General features: G+C 40.5%; 1 protein-coding gene across 1 annotated transcript in view; it reads right to left on the bottom strand.

The window, feature by feature from the left end:
* The window catches only part of si:dkeyp-14d3.1, a 592,968-nt gene that overhangs the window by 503,111 nt on the left and 65,114 nt on the right, over nt 1-24,743 (bottom strand). The gene's annotated exons all lie outside the window — the stretch shown is intronic.

Genomic DNA, 24,743 nt, shown 5'->3' with positions numbered 1-24,743 from the left:
AAAATAAAAGTTTGTTTTGACTATATATATATATATATATATATATATATATATATATATATATATATATATATATATAGTCAAAACAAACTTTTATTTTATTTACTATTACTATTTACTATTTATTTACATTACTATTTATATATATATATATATATATATATATATATATATATATATATATATATATATATATATATATATATATATATATATGTGTGTGTGTGTATATAAATAACAGTTTTGTCTGGTTCCCAAATCTGATTGGCTGAGAGCAGTGCAATATTCAGCAAAATCAGATCTCCTACAGCCCTCTCAACCTTCTGTATTACTTTGCCCATATAGAGTGACAGAAGAACAATAAACTCACTAGTTTGACAAATATTGCATCTGTTGGACAACTTAATGTACTTTTGAGGTTGTTTTAGATCATAATGTAGTTGTTTAAATCTACAACTATGTAGCGCTATCCACAAGATGGTGACAGAGAACTCATAATAAGCCCAGAGTAATTTTTAACTACAGCTAATCCAATCATTATAAAACTGGTAAGTGACTTCCTAAGTTGTTCTCTCCCTTTTGTATGTTGTAATGCTGTATTTATAACATAGTAATTGTAGTTTGTTGTGTGAGATAGGAAAAAAAAAATGCCAGCATAGGTTAGGAATTTTTCCTTATCACAAACACAACAGTAATCTGGTAGTGATTGTGTTGCTTTGGCTTTTTCAGGGTTAATTATTGTCATATCCCGATTACAACAAATAAATGCTGGGAGATAACTGTGTTAACTGATGGCATTTCATGCCGTTTAGCTTTATAATCTTACAATGTGAGCAAAATAACCTGTTTTGTCCACTTTAGATATTACGCTAGAGAATCATTCAAATACTAACTCTAAAGTGACGTTGGTGAAGTAGCAACAAATTTAACTGTTCTAATGCAAGCTGCAGATGTGAATGAATGGTGGAAGAAAGAAGTTTTTCCAACAAAACATTTTTTAGACTCTTTGTGTTTGATTTTCTTTTTTATATACATGATTTGCCTGGGTGGACAATAGTTTAGATATAAGACAAGTGGATGACTAACGGTAGCATACAAGTTTGTGTGTGTGTGTGTGTGTGTGTGTGTGTGTGTGTGTGTGTGTGTGTGTGTGTGTGTGTGTGTGTGTGTGTCACAAAGCCCATAAATTTGGGGATGTGTTGAAAAAGTGTCAACCAGTTCCTAGCGACAGAGCAGAGGTGTGCGTGTGCATGTCTGTATGTGTATGTGTTAGTCAATAACACCATCAAGCCAAAACCAAGAGCTGTGTGCCTGCGTCCCCTGGCATTAACAAGGGCAGACACACAACGTCCGCCTCTCTAAACTGCAGCTGAATGGGAGAGAAAAACTTCAGTCTAAGAGGAAAATAACACTTGCAGGGCATGAGAGGCGGATATTAGCATTGTTAACTGGGAGAACGTGAAATGCCTATTAGATCTCCAAAAACCCTGCTCCGCTCCTGCAGGACAGAATACTAAAACAGCTGCTGCCAATTTACAGTCTTCTGTCAAAAAAAATAAATAAATAAAAAAGCCTTTGCTAATACAGAGCAGCAGTTTTTCATGGACTTTCTAAAGCTGAGTGTCTCTAATGACAACACATTTCCAACAAAACCCAATGCCTGGAATTTGAGCTCTATTCAAATACAACAAAAGCAATAAAAAAAACTTTTTAACTGCATGTAAAGTCCACTAATACAAACACTGTAAAGGAGAAAAAGAAGAACTTTAGTTTTAAATAAGATTGCAATTGAGATAAGATTACACTAATGCGATTGCAATTAACATATGATTACACTAATACGTTTAGTTTTAAACTAAACTTTTAGAATAAAACAATCCTAGTCCACTCTGGCATTTCACCCAGCGTTTCTGAACAACTCTCCATCTACACTGCACCGCTGAAAACACACATCACATTACTACACACACACTCTGACATTTGCTGCAGCGATGAGAGCTGTGCAAGTCGGACTGTTCATCAAGAATCTACCGCTGGACCTAATCTCAGTATTTGCTAAAAAATGATATTTAATTCATCTTGTCTCTATTTAGTGACATATTCCTTTGTTCTCAGGTAACGTGTTTTGGCTGAGCCCAAAGATAAGTTAATAATTAATGTAACCACGTACACTGATTCTGCATATTTGACTGATTGCTTGCATTTAATTTCCATAATTTATACTTATTTAACTTATTTTACATTATACTTTCATAATGGTCATTATTGATCATTAAAACTGATATTCAGCAAAAGAGACAATGCCTTAACACTTTGGTGTCTGTTGAGTTGTTAGTATCAAATGAAAATAGGCAGTTCCTTATATCATGTTTTTATTTTATTGTTAAAATAGTGAAACAACGAAGCCAGGGTTATGTAAATGAGCACACTGTTCCCTTTGAAGAATCACCTGGCGTATCCTCTGGCGTTTGTTTTCCATATCAAACTTGCAAGGTCTGAACTTACAAGGAGAGGATGCAAGACCGAACTGTGTGTAAGCTGCTTAATATTGAGGAAAAAGCCCCAATCAGATTTTGTCATGTCTGCGGCCCCGCCTCCGTTTTCAGATGTCTCCATTTTCCACCATCCACAGTAACACTGAACAGCAGCATTTAAAAATGAAAACGACCCCTTCAACGTTTTCAAAACGCTTAGTTTTCGGGTCTCGAAAATTCCAGGGTAGTGTGGACGGATAGCGTAACCGTAGCAAAACTTATGCGTTTTAAACTAAAACGTATTAGTGTAAACGGGGCCTTAGACATTAAATGTGCTTGTTATGCTGATTGATGTTGCAAACTGATATGTCCTTATTATTTTATTAATTTTTGTATTTAGTCATGAGCACATTTGGTTGTGGAGAAAGAATTTTGACCATGCGGTGGTTTTTTACTCCTAGTCATTTCTCCCGTAGGCAACACTCAATATAAAGTTTGTGAAATCGTGAAAATGAGCACACTTCCGCATTAAAGAATAAGGTCAATAACTGAGCCATAAAGTGCCATTCATCATTCATTAATTTGAACCATTATGAACCATAATTGAACCATTAAGGCAAATGTGCTACTCACTGCATTACCGTATAGCCTAAATAGCCATTAAAAGTTTAATAAATAATGATAGTTTATGTATTTACTTCAACCAATGGAAAATATTAGTACACCCTTTTTAATCAGTTATCTAATCCATCATTCAAATCCAAATTCATGCTTATTAACATTAGTTCATGCACTGAGTTAGTATGAACTAACAATGAACTACTTTATTTTCAATAATCCTAACAAAGATGAATAAATACTGTGATAAACAACCCAGAAACGTCCACGAGACTACGTTTTCAGAATGAGCCTGTGTTGGTAATTAATGTATTGTTCATTGTTTGTTCACATAATTGCCACAAAAGGAGTACTTATTTTAGATTAGTTCAAAAAACTGTAAGAATTTGTAAAAAAAAAAAAAAAAAAAAAAAAAAAAGTTTTATTAGTTTATTAATCCTTTACTTTAGTTCATTCTGAATGATCTTAAAATCCAACTCAGACAACCAGTTTGTAAATAATGCAATAATTAATGTAGTAATGAGAAATGAATCATTAACAAAGTATGAAAATACACTAATTAAGCACATTATATATTAAGTCAAGAATATAGCATATTCTGCTTTATTTATAAACTGCTTACTAACATCTTTAAATGTAGTGTTAATGCTTAACAAATGATTAACTTGCAAATCCTTAATAAATTATTTAGTGATTAGTTACTTTAAAGTGTTTTTTATTTTATTAAAATAATGTCTCTGCTCACAAATGAGGCATTGTAGAGGTTGGACGATGCACCTTGTTGCTCTCAAAATCCTCAAGACCCCCAACCTGCAGCAATCAGAACATTCAGGAAATGGAACGACAAGAAAAGCAAGCATTCTGCTGAAATGTCCTGTCTGCTTTGGTGGAAATTTGATGCACATCACTACTCGGCAAATGTTGGCTCATAAATCACTGCACATGACTTTGTTGATAGATGGCTGAGATATTCCAGAGGCACAAGATCACCAGCTCTGAATCAATAAAATGTACATAAACACCAGCTCATTTAAGTTTTATTTATTGCTCAATTACCAAAGGATTTCAAAAGTTAATAATAATTCGATAGATCAACCAAAAAAAAAAAAAAGCATTTCTGTCATTATTTACACATTGCTTAAAACATATGCAGACTTGTTGGGAAATTGTATCTACAAAACTTAAAAAAAAAAAAAAAAACATGGCTATAGAGAGCTATATCTATTATTAGATCTATTATTATCTATTATTCTATCTATTTTTTATATAAAGTTTATTCATTGGTATATATAAAGGCTTTATTCATTTGTTCATACATTTCTCTTCTGATTAGTCCCTTTATTCATCAGGGGTTGCCACAGCGGAATGAACTGCCAACTTATCCAGCATATGTTTAAAGCAGCGGATGCTCTTCTAGCTGTGACCCAGTACTGGGAAACATCCATACACACTCATTCATGCACATCCACTACGGCCATTTACGAAAACTGGAAAACTGGAGTACCTGGAGAAAACCCACGTGAACATAAGGAGAACATGCAAAATCCACAATGAAACGCCAACTGACCCGGCCAGGACTCGAACCAGCGACCTTCTTGCTGTGAGGTGACAGAGCTAAGTACTGAGCCACTGTTGCCCAAGGTTATTTATTGTTGTTTTATTAGTATTTTTTCAACACATTTTAATATTTCTGTATTGTTTTGATTACAGGTCTGACTATATCAGATGAATAATTATTAATGTAAAATGATTAATTATTAGTACATGAATCCGCACAGTTTTCTGTTTCAAGAGAAAATCAGCACTAGACATTACACAATAAATCTGCCATTAAATATTGCAAGAAGTAATTTATTATCAATTTAGCAAAAGTATCATCAAAAGCATTTCGTCTTTGGAAAACAAAATAAGATACTCTATTAATTAAAACAGATTTTGACCTTCCATCTTTGGCAAAGGCAATCAAAAACGTCATAGAGACATATATAGTTCCCTATTGCCACCTTTGAGAATATGTTTGATATGTTCAGAATATGTTTAATATGATTATTATTGCCATTTGAAGAAAGCCATGGTGTATTCGTAAATAGTTTTGCCATATTTTCTCTGGGCCACATTAGGCTCACAGCCACATTAGCCAGATCTTACTGTGCCAAATATTTGCCAAAAGTGGCCCACATATGTCTTAAGATAACTGGGCCACGTTTGCACTCAAATGTGGGAGTCACTTTAGGTTTAGACCCAGATTACACTTAAATGACTATGCCACATTTTTGCCTACTGTGGCCCACATTTGTTCTCCATCATCTGGGTCAAATTGATCATTTTCCACATGGGCCACATTGGGCTCACATTCAGATTACATTTTGCCATGAGTGCCAAATATTTTCCTTAAATGGCCCATATATGAATTTGAATCTTTGGCCCCTGTTTGCCATTGTACAGGTGGGCCACTTCAGGCTCACGTTCATTATGTCTGGACCGAAGAAATACCCCCAGTGCTGCAAAACTGCCTAAAGTGGCCCACATTTGTATGCCATCTGGGGTTAATAAGAGGCAGTTGTAGTGCTAAAAAAATAAGCAAAATGAACAACCTTGACTTTCTTGGGGTATTTGCCTGCGTGCTATTTCACGACTGATCAGCCGCCTGTTTGTAGTAAGAGCTAGAATGATGCATGTCAATTGAAAACATAAAAATCACATAAATTCCAGCATAACTGCTTACACTGCAGTCACATTGATCTTTATCAGATGTAATACCACATATGAAAGTGACACACATGTGGGCAAAAAAGATCAGATTTTGGGCCTCATTTGCCTGCAGTGTGAATGTAGTTATGAGCCATGAGAGTTACATTTAAGGAACAAATTTACGATTTCCTATGAAAGACCATCAATGAAGTGCCACAAAGTCCACAACATTCCATAGCATTTTTACATAGTTTTTAAATTCCACACTGAAGCTGTGATCCACCTAAAATATCACAGGATGATCAGTTACATGTTATTAAAAACTGTTATAATAAAGAAAATAATTGAATCCGAACCAGCACAAAACTGTTCCATTTGATTTGTTTGATTGAAAATCACCATTATGAAACAGAAGTTTAGGCAGCTGATGGAATACAGACAGTGCCATGTATCACATTAGACTGCTCTGAATTTTGCACCATGTAACTTTTGGACCCTGTGGTTTGTTCACCAAGTATCACCTTGTCATTTTTAAAGGGGTGGTCCAGAGTGTATTTTTAAGGCTTGGTTGTTTTTATAAGATGCAAAGCATTGTGTGCTTATGCTTCATTTGTAAAAAACAAAAAACAATCACATTACTTTTTCATATGTCTTACTTTAATTATCCACAGCTACTCAGCTAACATGAAAACCATGATCATATTTTCTAGTTCCTCTGAAAGCCCACCCTCAAGAGGCTCTGATTGGTCAGCTAACATAATGTGCTATTATTTGCATATCAGCTCCATGTCACCAGAAAGTGTCACGTCCAGTCACACCTCTAGCACATGCTGTTCCTCTGCTGTGTAAACACCGTCAGTGTAGCCATGTCAGTGTGAGTCTGAATTAGACAGAAAATGAAGAGGACACAGCTGAATATCATGCCTGCTCTCTAAATAAAACCTGACATGTGTCTTTCACATATATTCGGGTTATAAGAAAGTGTAAATACTATGAATAGTTCACATATCTTTTGCAAGTTTGTTATTTGAGATATATAATGCACAGAAAACTGCAACATGGAGACACTGCATCGTTGGTGAAGATTGTGGTTGTTTACAGTGATTTGACTGATAAACATGAATTTGTAGCTAAATCGTAAACAATGCCAAACAGCATTCCCCGTTGCTTACATTCTTGTTTACACCATCGCTACAACATACCGTTAATACTAAAACTGTGCATGTAATAGATCAATTTTAACAAATAAAAATACTTACAAGTTGTGGCTCACAATCCACAGCTTGGTCGATTATGGTTGGAGCTGGTCCTTCTATGAGGAGTTTTTAGCCAAATCCAGCACTGAAATGAGAGAGATTCTGGAAGCTATTCTTTGTCAAAGGCTAGCTAGATATATTTTATGATTATCTGGAACATGATTAGAATTTAATTGTAAGCATTTCTCTCTTTATGTCCTATCTTTGGAAGCCCAAATACAGTGGAACACCCCTTTAAATGTTTATATGCGAATGTTTAAAACTAGATTTGTTATAAAAATGTTTTACAGATCTTTGACAATAATAAAAATCTTGATTTTGACTAAACTAAAGATACATAATTTCAGTAAAAGTATGTATTACCATCCAAATCTCTAGCTTTTGAAAAGCTACCGCCAAAGAAACAATTATGTACCTTTATTTCTGACACCCTAGAGCATATAACACTGATATACAGAAGCTCAAAATGACCTGAATCCCCTAAAGTAGTGAAACTTTTCCCACTTTTCAGGAAAATACAATCAACAAACCTTGTTTTGTAACATTAAACTCAGATAGGAAACAGTACTTTAACACTGAACGACACAAAACAGATTTAAGTAATAAAAACCAGGAAGATGTTCTGAGCAAAACACTATCAAATATCCTTTTTAGTCATTTGTAGCCTGGTGCTATTTGATACAAAACATGTCGATATATAAAAAAACCTCCTCTTTGTTTTCTCTATTTTTTGTGGGATAAACAAATTGAGTATATGTGTCGCTGTGTTGCTAGAAGTGTTGTTTACAAAGTACTTAATTTAGAGGTGGTTTTGCTTTTTCAATCCACAGAAGAACTTTATGAAGTCTACACAGCTTCAGCGTGGCTTTGAGGGCTCTGTCTTTGAATTAGTTGCCTTGCTTTCATATAGACAGAGGAGTGTGGGGGTAAAGCGCTCTCGCCAACACAAATGTTGATTAATCTACTCTTGCTGAGAGTTATTCAGAGACACAGATACACTGATTAGGGTTAGTGGTCGTCATTATGTACTCACTGATTACACAAACACATGCAAGCACACACACATACACCTCTATGTTAGAGGAGACTATCACTCTATATTGGCTAAGGATTAGGGTTTCTTTTCATTTAAAAAAAAAACAAAAATCAGATACAAAATTTTCTTTAAAGGTCTTTTTTTCCACAATATAACTAAAAATATGCATTTTTAGATATATATTTAAAACACATGCCGAGTAGGGACCTGAAGCTCTGAGTGATCTCTGCCTAACCAACAGGGCACTGTGTGAAACACATTGCAATCATGCACACACTCACCCACAGCTACAGTTTATATTGGCAGTTGACAAATAGGAAGTAAAACAATGCTTTATTTCATAAAACACAATTTTTTGAAGTACCAATTTTTATATTTATGTAGTTTCAAAGTTTGAATGTCTGATGTTTGAGAAAGAAGGTTTCACTAACTTAATTTTTTTACATTGTTATTTTAACATTTTACTGAATTGTGCCTTTAATGAGTCATATGGTGAGAAAAAAATTGTTAGAAAAATAAGATGAGACAAAAATGTTAGCCGTGCTTTCCCGGGCTGCTTCGGCCGTGGGGTTGGAGATGGTTCATCCCCCAGCTATGCGGCCGGACCAACTAGATGGGTGCTACGTAGAGAACCAGAGGGCGAAGCCTTCAAAGCCTCTCGTCCCCTTCTTCCCGAAGGTTCACAGTAGGCTCACACAGTCTTGGAGGGCACCTTTCTCTGCTCGTGCTGCGTGTCCCTCCGCCCTCACCACCCTTGACGGTGGAGCTGCCAGGGGATATGAAGCGATCCCGCCGGTGGAGCGCGCCATTGCGGTCAATCTTTGACCACGTGGCGCCTCTTCTTGGTGGGTCCGCCGCGTCTCCCGTCCAAAGCCTGTAGGTTATCTGCCTCTATTGGAGCCAGAGCTTTCAAGGCTGCTGGCCAGGCTGCTTCCGCCTTGCACGCAATGGTCACCTACCAGCGCTACCAAGCGCAGGCGCTGGCCGAGCTGCACGAGGGTGGGTCCAACCCAGGCTTGTTACACGAGCTTCGCACCGCGACCGACAATTCTCTTCAGACTAGTCTGCCGCATGTGCGTTGGGGAGGACGATGTCCACACTAGTGGTCCAGGAATGCCACCTCTGGCTAAATGTGGCTGATATGCGCGCAGTCGACAAAGTTCGCTTTCGTGACACCGCCGGTGAGTTCACCCAGGAATTCAAGGCGGTGAGAGAGCAGTCGGATGCGATGGGCAATATCATCTATCGACAGGACCGTAAGCCCGCTCCGCCCGCCGAGCCATCCAGCTCCACTGCTCCTCGCCGAGGACGCCTGCCTATGAGTGCTGCCCCGCCCCCGCCTGCACCTCCGGCGAAGTGGGCACGTAAAGCACCTCAGAAGCAGGCAGCCCCCCCCTGCCCAGGGCGCTGCTAAGTCCGGTAAACGGACCGCGAAGCGTCCCTGAGACAGGCCATCCGGAGAAGAGGAAATTAGCTCTTTCCCCGCTGGAGGGCGGGGCCCCAATTCCAACGGTACTTTTCAGTGCAACGAAAACATCAATGAAAGAGCACTTTTCCGCTTCCCCGGATGTGACAGCACGAACCCTGCCAGTCCGGGACGCTCTGCTTCCCAGCTCGCAGGCTCTGTGCGCTTCGCCAGTGGTTCACGAGCGCTGAGGGGACGGTCTCCTTTCCCCCAACCCTCGAGCCCCCTCTCCGGAGCTAGAGTGCGGAGCCAGAGCAAATCACTCTCCTCCAGCTCTTCCGCGGGACCCTCGCGCTTCCCGGATCAGCACACCCACTCTGCGCTGCCCCACCGCTGGTACGTCAGCGATTGTAGCGATGAGTCCATAAGCGAGAGCTCTGCTTGCCTGGTTAGCGCGGGCCAGCCTTCGCGGTGGCTCATACGCACAATCAGACTCGGTTATGCGATCCAGTTTGCGAAACGGCCTCCCAAGTTTACGGGCGTGTATTTTACCAGGGTCAGCCCCCTGTCTGCCCCTTTCTTGCGAGAGGAGATTGCTGTCCTCCTGGTGAAGGGTGCAATCAAGCCGGTCCCTCCAACCGAGATGGAGAGCGGGTTTTACAGCCCGTACTTCATCGTGCCCAAAAAGAGCGGTGGGTCACGACCAATCCTAGATCTGCGCATTATGAACCGCTGTCTGCACAAGCTGCCATTCAGAATGCTCATGCAGAAGTTTATCCTCTGGTGCGTTCGTCCTCTGGATTGGTTTGCAGCCATATACCTGAAGGAGGCGTACTTCCATGTCTCCATTCTTCCATCGAGCAGGGCAATACAAGGTCCTGCCCTTCGGGCTCTCTCTGTCTTCACCAAACTCGCGGAGGGAGCCTTAGCGCCCCTTCGGCTCGCGGGCATCCGCATACTCAATTATCTCGACGACTGGCTGATTTTAGCCCACTCGCGGGAGCAATTGATTATGCACAGAGACAAGGTGCTCCATCACCTCCACCTGTTGAGGCTTCAGGTCAACCGGGAAAAGAGCAAACTCGCCCCTGTGCAGAGGATCTCTTTTCTCGGGATGGAGCTGGACTCGGTCACCATGGTAGCGCGCCTCTTCGAAGAGCGCGCTCAGCTGATGCTGAACTGTCTGAGAGAGCTTGACAGCAAAATATTGGTCCAACTGAAATTTTTCCAGAGGCTCCTGGGGCATATGGCATCCGCCGTCACGCCGCTCGGATTACACCATATGAGACCACTCCAGCACTGGCTTCACGATCGAGTCCCCGGATGCGCATGGCACATGGGCACACACTGAGTCTTCGTTACTGCACCCTCAGCCCTTGGAATGACCCCTCGTTCCTACAGGCCGGTGTGCCTCTAGGACAGGCGTCCAGTCATATTGTTGTCTCAACAGATGCTTCCAACACAGTTGTTTTTTTCCCTGACCGAGGGCTCTCTCAGCACAGATGCACTGGCCCACAGCTGGCCTCGGGGCATGCGCAAGTATGCATTTCCCCCAGTGAGCCTGCGCAGTTACTGTGCAAGGACAAGGAACAGGTTTTGCTGGTTGCGCCCCTCTTGGCCAACCGGAAATGGATATCAGAGCTCTCCCTCCTCGCGACAGCCCTCCCCTGGCAGATCCCCTTGAGAGAGGACCTACTTTCTCAGGGACAGGGCACCATCTGGCACCCTTGCTCCGATCTTTGGAACCTCCACGTGTGGTCCTTAGACACGAGGAAGACTTAGGTAACCTACCGAATGCGGTTGTTAATACCATCACTCAGGCTAGAGCCCCCTCCACGCCCTGAAGTGGAGTCTATTCACTGAATGGTGCGTCTCTCGCAGAGAAGACCCCCGAAATTGCCAGATCAGTGTTGTGCCCTCCACTCTCAAGGTTTACGTGGCTGCCATCTCTGCTCATCATTACGCGGTAGCTGGCGGCACCGTGGGAAAGCATAACCTCATCATCCGGTTCCTCAGAGGTGCTAGACGAATTAATCCACCCCACCCCTCTCTCATGCCCTCTTGGGATCTCGCCCTCGTTCTAACGAGCCTGCGTACAGATCCCTTTGAGCCACTCGAATCAGTATCTTTAAGATTTCTGTCCCTGAAGACAGCTCTGCTGGTCGCGTTGGCATCCATCAAGAGGGGTCGGGGAACTGGAGGCATTTTCGGTCAGTAACTCATGCCTGGAGTTCGGGCCGGATTACTCTCACGTTATCCTGAGACCCCGCCCGGGTTATGTGCCCAAGGTTCCTACCACATCTTTCAGAGAACAGGTAGTGAGCCTGCAAGCGCTGCCCTCGGAGGAGGCAGACCCAGCCTTTTCTTTACTTTAGAAAAGTTTACTTTAGAGCTTTAGATCATCTGAGCAGCTCTTCGTCTGTTATGGCGGTCGGCAGCAGGGAAGTGCCGTATCGAAACAAAGATTATCCCACTGGATAGTGGATGCCATCTCTCTCGCTTATCAGAGCCGAGGCGAGCTGTGTCCCCCGAGAGTGCGTGCGCCCTCCACTCTGAGCATCGCATCCTCTTGGGCACATGCACGCGGCGCCTCTCTAACAGACATCTGTAGAGCTGCGGGCTGGGCGATACCCAACACATTTGCAAGCTTTTACAATCTGCGAGTGGAGCCGGTTTCCTCAAGGGTATTAGGTAACCCTTGGTGATTGAGGAAACAACTCGGTGAAGGTGTTGAAACACGCTTGCTGCGTCACTCTCCTTAACACGGAGATACATGCGTCTTTTTTTCTGTCAGTAAAGTTCCCCGTCAGGTGAGCCCTGTAGATTCCTCCGAGGCCCCCAGCACTGACTCAGCAGAGGAGTCACTTGCTGGCCCACTACGTTGTAATTGTAATGGAAATTCATTTTTAGATGAACATGTGTAGTGAAAACTTGCTTACTCCTCATCTTTAGATGTGTGAAAAGTCACTTGTGTTCACAGTGTACTTTTGTTTATACAGCCTTACATTCCCGTATGTGACCACGTGGTCCTTATCTTTCCAATTAGCTTTAAGATGAACATTTGTTAGGGGTAAGGGGCATGGGCTGTGTGATATATGACAGGGAAGCAGCAGGATGGTTTTCACACCTGTCGTGGTATGTGTGGTTTGGGTTGAACTGGAGTTGACCTCGTAAGCAGCACAACCCAGATAAAAGGATGAGCACACTTTGCTTCATGGTCTCACTCTGCAGAAACTGTTGTTGCTGTATGACTGTGACCTTCTTTGCAAAGAATAAAAGCTTTGAAAAGACATCCCGGGTAAGACTTTGTTTCTTGACCACCGAGAGCGCCTCCTTAAAGGAAATTGCCACTACAATTTGGTGTCAGAATAGTGGGATGTCTTGGAGGAACTTTTCCGGACCCTGCGGACGGTGACTGATCATCCTGGGACTTCGTGTCACAGCCCTGCCCCACTTGGTTGAGGGTTGAGGGGCCGACCGCCGGGCTCGGAGAAGAACCCCACTGACATCTGGGAAAAAGAACTCAGTGGCATCTGAACTCTCTGGTAAGAAACAAATTCTTTGTTTATTGTTAAAAAAGAAATTTAACAAGTTTTGGGTATTTGATTAGGCAATTTAAAAGGGTTTTTACTGCAATTTGGGTCATCACCATGCTGGCGGGTCTGTCTCTGTGGGATAGCGGCGTGATTAATACAAGTGAGATCTGACATCAGGCGGGGATCGAGACCTTTTTACAAGTGAGATCTGGCGTTTAGCTGAGATCAAGACCTTACACAAGTGAGATCTGGTGCCTGACTAAGATCAAGACCTTTCTAATACGTTTGGCTAGCTAACTGCGTTACTCCCGGGAGGGGGTTGAAATCAGGGGGCTGTGCGATTTACTTCCAAAAAAGAGGTTGAAATCCAGGCTGTGCGATTTACTTCCAGAAGGAGGTTGAAATCAGGGGCCAAGCGATTTACTTCTAAAAGGGGGTTGAAATTGGGGGCCACGAAATTAGAGCTGCATAGCTTAACTTTTCGATTTTAGGTGAAAAGTCGAAATCTGTTGGAGACGTCCGACAGATTAATAGGTACCGACAAAGTCCAGGGGAAAGATCATTGCCAGCATGGGGAAGTCCCAAAGTAAGGTGAGAAAATATGATAAACCGGTGTTTTGGAATATGGAAAAAAAATTATATGGAAATTTTTTTTTTTTTATTAAAAAGCATGCAAGATATAGGAAAACTAATAAAGTATCACAAGTTTCCGAGGGAAAGGGAATGTTGAGTGTTACTAGGTTAAACAAAATGAAAGAGTCGATTGAGAAGGCAGAAGGAAGAGCAGGTTGTTTTTGTGAAAGGCATGTGTGTGTGTCGTGTGGAGACACTGTTGATTGTTGGCTCAAAAAGGCAGATAAGAGGCAAAGAGGAAAATGCTGCAGAGGCAGCTGGCATGTAGGGAAGAGAATGAAGAAGTGGCATGTAGGGAAAAGAATGAAGGAGATAAAGTGAAGGAAAAAGCAAGTGAAAAATGTGAAAGTGTGAATGAAAGATTAATTAGCATTACTAATCTTTTCTATACATCTGTTTCCATTCATGTACCGCCGTACCATCACTATCCCATGGCTGAGCTGTGAGCCCTGAGAACTGACCCAGACCTCAACTGCTACTATCCCAGAAGACCTCCGACCGCACCAACAAAATTCCCACCTCAAGCAAGTGGAGGACATCTGTTTGAACTGGAGAAATGGACATTTAACGGACATTCTGCTGTGTGCTCAACATGCTGAAGACAAGCTGACAGTGAAGCAAGAGCAAGACAAGAAGAAAGCGGAAAGGGAGCTGTGCATGGCTCTGATACAAGTGGCCAACCAAAGATCCAACCAACACCTGACAACCAAAGATATCGCAAATTCAAAGGCAACAAAGGTGTCAAGGGTGAGAAAGATACCAGAAGATGGAGAAACTGGAATGTGACGGATGGAGATGAAATCTGCAGAGCCTGTGGTGTACATGACGAGAAACTGTACCAAATGTCTGCGCTTGCCACAGAGATGGACTTTTGGTCAAGGATTGACCCGAAAGGCGCGAACCAACAAAGGAGCTGATGTGCGGAGAGGGAAGAGCAGAACAGAGAGGGTCTGGGCAAGCAGCCAACAGCTACAGTAAAGGGAAGTGAACATATTTTTACTAACAAGTTTAAATGCAGACACATTTTTATACACACATATTCACATACACTGACATACTTTTGGCTCTCTGCAATGAAAAAAAAAAGAGCTTGCATTTCCCACTGTAATTTTGATCACAGTAATGTTGATCATTTTTCTGATGAAATGGCATTCTTTTTTTTTTTAGTGAAGCATTTTTTAAATATGCCAAAATATGCTATGTTGATTGAGAATACATTGGTTGAGTTTGTAGCTGATAGTGGAGCTAGCAGATCTTGCATACGACCATGTGACCTGCAGTGTGAAATACCTTTGAAAAACAAATTTCACGAGTCTCTGTCTGCATCTGGTCATACAGTGATCGAGCGATTTACAGCTCGGCTGACCTGTGAGACAGAGGGGGGTAAAATTTTCAACCATGCATTTGTTTGTTTGCCAAAATGTCTGATACCACTCATTGGAGGGGATATTTTGTGTAAATTAAACTTAGTTCTAACAGCAGACTTCTCAGGTGTGAGAGTGGAAAAAAAAGGAGGAATTTTGTTGTTTGCTGGTTGAATCACAGACTCATTGAAAACAATGGGCTGATGTAATCTGCAAATTGGCTAAAGATTGAGTAAAACCTTTTGACATTGATATGTCTCTTGGTGAACTGCATTGCACGTCACATGTCGTAATTTACAGATGAGGAATTTGAGAAAGCTTGGTTTGAGACAAATGTGAATGAAACGTTGATTTTAGAGAAAATGTACTAAAAGGATAGTCTGTGTGCAGTTTCAGTGTCTCTGTCAGAAAAGCAGCTTTCATTCTATCTCATGTTAGCACAGGCTGTGCCTCACATATCAGTTTGCAAGGGTAAACATCAGTCTTGGGCTGATTTAGGCCTATCTGAGAGTAGAGAGAAAGGGTTAGAATGGATTGAGAGCTCGAGAATATTTCAGGTGGACAGTGAAACTGAAATAGCTGTTTCAAGAACTTTGACTGATATTGACAAAGTTTGCGTAAAGAATTCTTGCATTGTTGATTTAACGCTGCAGACATACATCCAGCTTTAACAGAAATACCAAGTGAATTATGGGCTAAAAGCAAGTATGATGTTGGTTTAATCAAAGGTTGTGATCCAGTCACAATCGCTGCAAAATCTGATTACAGACCTTGCCAAAAACAATATCCTTTGAAAAGGGAAGCCATTGAGGGCATTACCCCAGTATTTGAGGCTTTACTGGAACAGGTTGTTATTGTACCATGCAACAATTCTGAGGTTCGCACCACTATTTTTCCTGTAAAAAAGATAAGGGATAATGGGATGCCTACAGAATGGCGTTTTGTAAAAGATTCGCAAGCAGTAAATGCAGCTGTCAAACAAAGGGCTCCATTAGTTCCAAATCTGTACAGAATTTTGTCACAAATTCCTGAAAAATCACAATTTTATTCAGTGGTTGATTTGGCAAATGCATTTTTCAGTGTGCCAGTTGACAAAGACAGCCAGTTTTGGTTTGCATTAAATTTTAATGGTAAAGGCTACACTTTTACACGTCTGTGTCAGGGTTTTACAGCATCTCCAACTTTATAGAATGAAGCGTTGTTAAGAAGTTTGAAACCTTTGACCATGACAGCTGGAACTGCTTTGTTACAGTATGTTGATGACCTGTTGATATGTGCTGAAAATGAAGAGACGTGTGTGAAAGACACTGTGACTCTCCTTAAACATTTGGCTAAGGAGGGCCACAAAGTCAGTTTGACAAAATTGCAGTTTGTTAAACAAAAGGTAACATTTTTGGGGCATGTCATTACACCACACAGCAAATCTCTGTCTGAAAAAAAGGGTGAGTGGTATAAAAATGTACCAAAACCTCTAACGAAAAAACAAATGTTGTCTTTTTTGGGTATGTGTTCATATTGTCGCACATTTATTCCAAATTATGCAATTTTGGAACAACCCCTGAGAGCCCTAACATTAGGGAAGGGGATGAAATCCACTGACAAACTAGAGTGGACAACAGAGGCACAGCAGGCATTTGTAAACATGAAGTTACAAATGGCTGAGGCCCCTGCATTGGGTTTGCCTGTACCAACAAAACCATTTGTTCAGATGGTAGATGAAAGAAGTGGGTTCATGACGTCATTACTCCTACAGGATCATGGAGGTAGACTGCGACCTGTGGCCTATATTTTTCTAGCAAACTTGACCCCGTAGCAGCAGGCCTGCCACGTTGCTTAAGAGCAGTGGAGGCTGCGGGAAAAAGCTGTTATGGCTTCAAGAGATTTTGTTGGGTATTCTGATTTGATACTGATGGTGCCACATTCTGTGTCAATGATACTCCAAGAACAAAAAACATTGCATCTGTTAACTCTTGTTAGATATGCCAAATGCAAATGTTAAGTGATGCACAGGTTTGAATGTTGCTACTCTCCATCATACTGAGGAAGATTGGGAGGAGCATCATTGTTGTTTAACAGGTGTGTACACCATGACCTGACCTTTCTGACGAACCACTTGAAAATTGTAACAATGTCCTCTTTGTGGATGGTTTAGCATTTAAAGATCCACAAACAGGCCAAAATAAAGTTGGTTACGCTGTAACAACTGAATTTGATCTGTTGACCTCTGGGAAATTGCCAGGGCACCATTCGGCACAGGCCACAAAGCTCGTGGCGTTGACAGAAGCATGTAAATTAATGGCAGAAAAAGAGGCTACAATTTACACTGACTCAAGATATGCATTTGGAGTAGCTCATGATTTTGGGGCTCTGTGGAAACACAGAAAATTTCTAAAGTCTGATGGTCGACCAATACTCAATGCTCCTTTAGTGGCAGCGCTGCTGGATGTGATTTTACTACCTGACAAACTGGCCATTTGTAAATGCGCAGCGCACTCTAATAATAAAGATTCTGTTTCTATAGGTAACTCCAGGGCAGATGGAGCAGCAAAAGTAGCGGCATCCCGAGACAGGGATCCGAATGTTCCTTGCTATCTGTTGATGATAACAATGAAGTGTGTTCTTCTTTGCAGGATATGCAGACCTTCGCGACGGGGCTGAAGAAAAACAAGTGGAGACAGTCTGGCAGTGTGATGAAAGATAATGTGTGAATGTGTGCTGAGGGCAAGGCGTGTTTACCAAAACATTTTTTCCAACATTATGCGAAATTACTTCACGGTAAAGATCATGCGTCAAAAACAGCAATGGTTGCGCAAATGAATGAACTGTGGTTCACAAAAGGGGTTCACTACATTTGCGGACAATTTCAAAATGTGGCCAGATCGATAAAGGTTCCACTATCATCTCATCCACCTCCAACAGGGCCTTTTGAATATTTGATGATGGATTTCATTGAATTGTCCCCATGCAATGGGAAAAGGTACTGTTTGGTGATGGTTGACATGTGGTCAAAATGGGTTGAAGTTTTTCCAAACCTCAAAACAAGATTCGGCTGCGGTAGCAAAAGCGTTACTGACTGAAATTGTGCCGAGATGGGGAATACCACGAAAAATAAGTTCAGATAATGGTACTCATTTTGTTAATGAAGCAATCAAACAAGTGGGCCAATATTTGGAAATTGATTTGAGAACACATTGCAGTTACCATCCGGCTTCAGGAGGCGCTGTTGAAAGAGAAAATGGTACACTGAAGAACAAATTGGCAAAATGTTGTGAAGACACAGGGCTTACATGAGTTCAAGCTCTACCCATTGTCCTGATGTACATGAGAATGAGAAAAAGATCAAAAATGAATTTGAGCCCGTTTGAAATTCTCTTTGGTAAACCACCGCGTGTAGGTGTGAATGGGGGAAAACAGCAGCTGCCCTCAACAGATGTGTGTGAGAATGACATGTTGAATTACTGTAAGATATGTCTCATGTGTTGTCCAATGTTTGTGTGCAGGTAAAGGCTGCACAGGGGAAGGCTGCTGAGAGACCACTGCACAGTCTGAGGCCTGGCAATTTCGTGGTGATCAGGGACCTGAGGAGAAAGAGCTGGAGAGCAAAGCGCTGGCTGGGTCCATTTCAAGTGTTATTGATCACTGAGACGGCGGTGAAGGTCGCAGAGCGCGCAACGTGGGTGCATGATGGCCACTGCAGGAAAATTCCATCTCCTGAGGAGGATTCCACGAGGGAGTAGGAGAGAAAGAGGGGCTCTGAAACCATCTGAAGGAAAACAGCAGGATGTTATCTGAGGGAAGCAAGGTCACAGCTGGGGAGAAACAACAACAACTCAAGAGGTGTGTGTGAAACAGTAACTTCTTAATACAACACCAAGCAGCAATCAGACGGAGGAGAAGACGACCAAAAGAGAGGTGAATAAGCTGTGCTTGACCATCTGAAGATGGATGAAAAGATTCGCTAGCATCCATTCCGTGTGCAAGGAATGTGTGGTCTGAGGAGAACAACACTGGCATTGCAGCTAGTGTCACCTTAATTAACCGGATTACAGCAAAACATTTCCGACATTGTGACCCACATGAGAATGACCGTAAAAGAACCTAAGAAAGTTAGCAACCCAGAGCTAGATTGGCTGTCATTTAAGTGGGGAAACTGAATCTACTGGGCCTTTACTGTGGTGTTACCTGTATTGGGGATGGGTGTAGTGATATTATGTTGTCTGCCATGTATATTCAGATTTGTATTATGGACAGTGGACAGACTGATTACACCTACAACATCCCATCAGATGATAAGAGTGGCCGTGAATGAAGAGGGTATGAATATTGACATGGGTGAAGATTTTGATTATGACTTTGATGATAGCAGCAGCTACATAGAAATGGATAAGGAAAAACTGTAAACAACTGAGAACAATATTTTAGGTGACGGCTGTTACTTAATTGGGAAAATATTAACGAACCAGATTTTTTGAAATTTAAGATAACTATCTGCTTGCTTATATATGTTCTGTAACAAATCTCAAAAGAGTGATCATTTACATGAAAATTGAGAGAAGGGTGTAAATGTGATATATGTTTAAGAGTACAGAAACAACGTGTTCCTATGTTCATGAGTGTTATTGATGAATTGCTGTAGAGTGTTAATAATTTTTAACTAATTGAAGAAATGTTTCTAGAATTTTGTTGTGTAAACAAATCAATAATGTGAAAAAAAACAGGCAATTTCTCGGATTTGAACCTCTGAGGGGTGACTGAGGGTCCGATTTCGATCGGGAGCGCAATAACAGTGATTATTCGTTTAGCCCGGCTCCCAGGGAAGAGGGATGTTTTGAAAGATAAATCTTAATGGGGAAACTATTAAGAAGAGTGTTTAAACATCTCTAGTGTATTTGATGTGTGCAGAAACCTGTTAAATGATTTTTGTAATCAGTGTGATTTTGTATTCAATTGAAAAATGAATTTAATAGTGAGTTATCAATGAATGATAAAAAGAGAGGAATTGTAATGGAAATTCATTTTTAGATGAACATGTGTAGTGAAAACTTGCTTACTCCTCATCTTTAGATGTGTGAAAAGTCACTTGTGTTCACAGTGTACTTTTGTTTATACAGCCTTACATTCCCGTATGTGACCACGTGGTCCTTATCTTTCCAATTAGCTTTAAGATGAACATTTGTTAGGGGTAAGGGGCATGGGCTGTGTGATATATGACAGGGAAGCAGCAGGATGGTTTTCACACCTGTCGTGGTATGTGTGGTTTGGGTTGAACTGGAGTTGACCTCGTAAGCAGCACAACCCAGATAAAAGGATGAGCACACTTTGCTTCATGGTCTCACTCTGCAGAAACTGTTGTTGCTGTATGACTGTGACCTTCTTTGCAAAGAATAAAAGCTTTGAAAAGACATCCCGGGTAAGACTTTGTTTCTTGACCACCGAGAGCGCCTCCTTAAAGGAAATTGCCACTACATAGGTCTGCCCGCTGGTCAGCCCGCGTTTTGGGTATAGGTGCCCGTTATGCGTGATCCCCACCAGGCGATCCCATATGCTTACTCTGCCACGGTTCAGTTCCCCCTCTCGGGCGGACCCGTGTCTTTCCTTTCCGCTAACCACCTTTAATTATGGGTACTCCCCTTCTTAGGGCTAGTCCATATGTTCTTGCCATCATATCTCCCCACTGGGTAGCTGATGGCCTCTGCAGCGTCCTCCCTATCGGGACTGCACGCTTCCCAACTTACTGTCGTATTATTCCTAGAATTATCTAGACGCTTGCGACTTCCCAAAAAATAAATCTAAATCCGTAAAACTTTTGTTGAAGTGGGATAAGTAAGGGCCAGGGACTACGTTGGAGGACCGCGCCTCTTATGATGTAGGAGCGTTCACGCTTGCTTGGCTATCCTCTCATCGGAAGCGTAGGTAAGTTGCAGTCACTATGGCGTTTTCCATACCTTCTCCCATTTGTGGATTCTAGTTAAAATCCACTAATAGCATTGGAGTTCCCCATCCGAAGGGGAACGCTCTGGTTACTAAAGTAACCCTCGTTACCCGAGGAGGGGAACGGAAATGCTATTTAGCATCGCCATAATGACTGTCCCTTAGCTGTTAGTTCAGTCTCGTCAGCTTAAAAGGATAGCCTGTGCTTATATGCGGAGATAATTGCCAATGAAGCACACGTGCGCAAGCTTACGCTGCCAATTCATTGGCCCGTTGTATACTCTTTCAGACAATTGGCTTTCTGAAACGAAATCTCCCATTCGTGGATTCTAGTTAAAATCCACTAATAGCATTTCCGTTCCCCGAGGGTTACTTTAGTAACCAGAGCATTTTCAATGACAAAATGTATTGAGTTCCATTATTTTTTTCTAAATTACTAATTTACAAAAACAACAATTTGTAAAATTAGGCCTGAGGTATGTATCAGAAATTTTATAATTTTCTTCTTTAAAAGAGCTGTAATTTGTTGACCTTTGTTTGAGACAGTTACACCATAGGATAGTTTTGAGATTTGGCTCAAAAAAGTACATCATGGATTAACAGCAGTTTTTATAACAAAAGGTCCATGGAGGACAAAATAAATGTAACCTTTTTAGCTGTCAATACTAATTATATTCATTTTTGTCACGTGTGAGAGTGAAAATGCAACATTAACAACTCATATAACCCAACATAACAAACCCATAGGTTTAATGTATTTATTATTATTAAAAAAAATTGTTATGATATGGCCTACCCCTAAACCCAACCTCACAAACACAATGATTTTTTCAATATTTTTACTATTTCTCATGCATAAGCAGTCGACATCTCACTTGCAATCTTTTGGCTTTAATTTGGTTTATTTGAAAGCAAACGTTGATGTTGTTGTCTTTCTCTTCTACATGATGGCCTCTTCAGCGTCATTGAGCTAATAAGTCCTCGTGCAAATTGCTTCTGAATTGCATTGCTGACAATTTTGGATTGGCAAATTGCATCAATAGCGCTGGAAAAGCAAATTTCCTGTTGCCACCTTATAATGCATTTACTAAAGAGATAACATCTGGCTTCTCCATGGCAAAAGTAAAAGTGGCGGCGGAGCCTTGCTTATTGGGATGCGGAGGATAAACAATGACAGATGCAACTCTGGTTTAACAATACGCCTGGGGTATAAGCGTGAATACTTGTCCCTGCTGCTGAAAAAGACCATTACGGCACAAAAATACTGAGAGGATTTTTTTGGGGGGGATCTTTTTGGATTTCTGAGCATTATTATTTTAATTTTTTGTATTTGTAATAAAACATTTGTGACATTATTTGATAATTAATATGTGTAATAAAATAAATTCAAAAATAAGCAATCAGTACACAAAACATTTGGGGTAAATTTAAAGGTTTCATTAATAAATTTGCATTTTTATTAAGGAAGGATGCATTAAATTGATCAAAAAAGACATTGTTAAAGTTACAAAGTCTTGTTCATCAAAAAGAGAAACTAAAAGAATTGGGGCCACTTGTGGGAGTACAACAGTGAGTATAGTTTTACTTTTGGCTGAGCTGTCCCTTTAAGGACCATGTGCGCAAATACTAAAATCTTGCAGGTGTTTAAATCAGTTTTCTGACACTTATTGAGTACCTATATAGTAGGAATGTATCCATCTTTTCTCTGAAAAATATTTATTTTTTAATACTTATAAGAGGAAGATGGAGCTTATAACACAAATAAAACAAATAGTTTTAGCCCTGAACTAGGAAACCAAATTTAAAACAATTTATAGTGTCAGCTTGGCTTAAGTTGCACACTAATATGATTATGAATATGACTATTTTGTAATATAAAGATTTGCAAGTGTGAGGAAACGTGGGAGAAATTTGCCTTTTCAGTCATAAATTATATTATAACAGGAAAAACGTACTTAATAGAATATAAAATATGAATATTAACATCAATATCATTATGTTTTATTATATTTTAATACATAAGTGAAACTCTAATGTGATTTTAAAAATCTTACACCACCAGAAACTACACCAGAAAACCAAGTTACCAAAAAAAAAAAAAGATTATGCCATTCATTCATTAATTTTCTTTTTTTTTTTCAGCTTAGTCCCTTTATTAATCAGGGGTTGCTAGCATTTGGTTTTACCCAGCCGATGCCCTTCCAACCACAACCCAGCACTGGGAAACACCCATACACTTTTGCATTTATACCCACACATACACTACAGCCAATTTAGTCTGTTCATTTCACCTATACCACATATATAGCGAACATGGGGAGAACATGCACACTCTACACAGAAATTCCTATTGAGCCGGGGCTCGAACCAGCGAACTTCATGCTCTGAGGCGACAGTGCTACCCACTGTGCCACCGTCTCTCAAACAAGTGCACTGCAAAAAATGCTTTTCTTACTTAGATTTTTTGTCTTGTTTCGAGTCCAAATGTCTAAAAAATCTCAAAACAAGAAGAATTTTCTAGACAAGCAAAACATATTGTCTTGTTTTGTGAAATAATATGCCATAATTAAGTGAGTTTTTCCTTAATACAAGCAAAATAATCTGCCAATGGGGTAAGCAAAATAATCTTATGTCAAAAGGAAAAACAAGATTATTTTGCTTACCCCATTGGCAGATTATTTTGCTTGTTTTAAGAAAAAACTCACTTAATATTGGCATTTTATTTCTCAAAACAAGACAATATCTCTTGCTTGTCTAGAAAACTGACCTTTATTTAAGAATATTTAGATATTTGGACTTGAAACAAGACAAAAAATCTAAATAAGAAAAGCATTTTTTTGCAGTGTGAAGTTTAACTAAGTCTAAATGATAAATAAATGAATACATCTATCTAAGCTTAACCAATTATGCTGTGATTATAAAATAAACAAAATAGTTAAGAAAAAAATAAAGAAAAAGAACAGGGATAAACAACAAAAAAAAAGAGATTTTCTTAATAGTCAATAATATTTTCCGCAGGAGGGGAGGTACATTAGCCTTTGTTCGCTAAAAGTCCAATAAAGCAGGGCTGCCAGTCTCAGCGCAGTTCCAAAACTTTATTAGAACAGGCACAGTAAAGCCAGTAAATCCAGCCTTACATCTTTCTAAAATAGACCCACTGCAGTGCCCTGCAGAGAGCAGTCTCAACTTCCAGTTGCTTGCCTCTTAAGCCAAATGGACTCTTGCAATGTGTCGACTACCCTTTATTTCCATAAACATTCATCTCAGCACAAGCAAGACAGAAGCACTGGGGAGAAACTCTGTGCTTTTTGTCACCTATCCTGAGGTCTTGCCTGCGTGCAGAACAGCGGGAACTTGTGCTGCATTGCTGCATTTATCAAAGCCATTTCTCAAGCCATTTTCTTCCACGTGAGTAAAATTGCCACAAACCCAGTCGCTAATGTCATGTACAAAAATGTAAATCAGCTTCCAAAGAAAATGTTAAGGTGATGAAAAGGTTACACCACCTTCACAGAATACCATTAAGATCAGTTTCACTCTTATTTGTGACTAAAAAACCCTGAAATGCATTAAAGGGATTGTTCACCAAAAATTGCATAACTTTACTCTTTTTTCAAACCTTCACATGTTTTTTTTTTTCTGTTGAACACAAAAGAAGGTATTTTGAAGAAAGCTGAAAATTTTACTTCTATAGTAGGAAAAAGATAATAATATGAAAAGCAGTGGTTCCTTGTTTACAGTTTTCTTTAAAAATCTACTTTTGTGATATCAGAAAAAGAAAACTAGAGATTTGGGCCAC

The sequence above is a fragment of the Danio rerio genome, chromosome 8, assembly GCF_052040795.2.
Source record: "Danio rerio strain M-AB ecotype USA chromosome 8, GRCz13ab, whole genome shotgun sequence".
NCBI lineage: Eukaryota > Metazoa > Chordata > Actinopteri > Cypriniformes > Danionidae > Danio > Danio rerio.
This window is presented reverse-complemented; position numbering and strand designations above follow the sequence as displayed.